Source organism: Anopheles ziemanni, assembly GCF_943734765.1.
Source record: "Anopheles ziemanni chromosome X unlocalized genomic scaffold, idAnoZiCoDA_A2_x.2 X_unloc_144, whole genome shotgun sequence".
NCBI lineage: Eukaryota > Metazoa > Arthropoda > Insecta > Diptera > Culicidae > Anopheles > Anopheles ziemanni.
The window spans coordinates 30001-31374 of record NW_026689757.1 but is presented as its reverse complement, the minus strand read 5'-3'; the positions used below and the strand labels follow the sequence as shown (position 1 = coordinate 31374).

Here is a 1374-nt window from a genome sequence, read left to right as displayed (position 1 = left end):
GTATAGTTCTCCCCTGGTCCACGCTGCTTCGGCGGTCCTGGGTAAGATAGTTAATTCTAGCTTGCCCTATGTGGAAGAGAGCATACATGAACCAAGAACGAAGGTTATGATCGAGGAATGATTCGACAACTAACCGATGGTATGAAATGTGAAGAATTCAAGCAAGCACACAATCAAGTCATCACTTGGGCATGCTCGATAGCCAACCTCATGACATTAACCTAGTAGAGCATGCGAAAACCAATATATATGTAAACGATGCCTCCCTAGTTCAGCGCTTCAACCAAGTGATGACTTCAGAATGGCTAAATCAAATCGGTTCAAACCATACCATCGGTATCCTATTGAAACACACAAGTCGATATCAAACCTCATGATTGTGTAGTCCTCCACTGGTCCACGCCGCTTCGGCCGTCCTGGGTAAAATGGAACATTCCAGCTTGCCCTATGTGGAAGAGGGCACATTACTCAATACTGTGGTGTGAAGTATAAAGTTCAGTTCTCCCCTGGTCCACGCTGCTTCGGCGGTCCTGGGTAAGATAGTTCATTCTAGCTTGCCCTATGTGGAAGAGGACACTTCATACTTCGTCTCTAAGCGGCGGCTTGACTCCTCCCTACGGGGAACGGGTTTACGCGCACAGCGGCGGCTTACGCACTATGGCAGTCATGGATGCCTTACGTTTCTATGAAAAGTGTGTTCCTCCCCTGGTCCACGCTGCTTCGGCAGTCCTGGGTAAGATAGTTAGTTCTAGCTTGCCCTATGTGGAAGAGGACACGTAGACTTACTGTGGTGTGAAGTATAAAGTTCAGTTCTCCCCTGGTCCACGCCGCTTCGGCCGTCCTGGGTAAAATGGATTCATCCAGCTTGCCCTATGTGGAATGAGGACACTTTATGCTTCGTCTCTAAGCGGCGGCTTGCTCCTCCCTACGGGGAACGGGTATACGCGCACAGCGGCGGCTTACGTTATGGCAGTCATGGATGCCTTACGTTTCCATGAAAAGTGTGTTCCTCCCCTGGTCCACGCTGCTTCGGCAGTCCTGGGTAAGATAGTTAGTTCTAGCTTGCCCTATGTGGAAGAGGACACGTAGACTTACTGTGGTGTGAAGTATAAGGTTCAGTTCTCCCCTGGTCCACGCCGCTTCGGCCGTCCTGGGTAAAATGGATTCATCCAGCTTGCCCTATGTGGAATGAGGACACTTTATGCTTCGTCTCTAAGCGGCGGCTTGCTCCTCCCTACGGGGAACGGGTATACGCGCACAGCGGCGGCTTACGCAAGTTAGTCACCCTCGGCAGTGGATCACTCGGCTCATGGATCGATGAAGACCGCAGCTAACTGCGCGTCATAATGTGAACTGCAGGACACATGAACATTG

The 1374-nt window shown here is 50.7% G+C and overlaps 1 non-coding gene across 1 annotated transcript in view; it reads left to right on the top strand.

Annotated features, from left to right (window-relative positions):
* The first annotated feature begins 1282 nt into the window (after positions 1 to 1282).
* Positions 1283 to 1374, top strand: part of LOC131291776 (5.8S ribosomal RNA) — a 155-nt gene continuing 63 nt past the window's right edge. Inside the window, exon 1 of the ribosomal RNA XR_009189535.1 lies at positions 1283 to 1374. This exon is cut by the window's right edge and continues 63 nt beyond it. This is a non-coding gene — a ribosomal RNA (5.8S ribosomal RNA).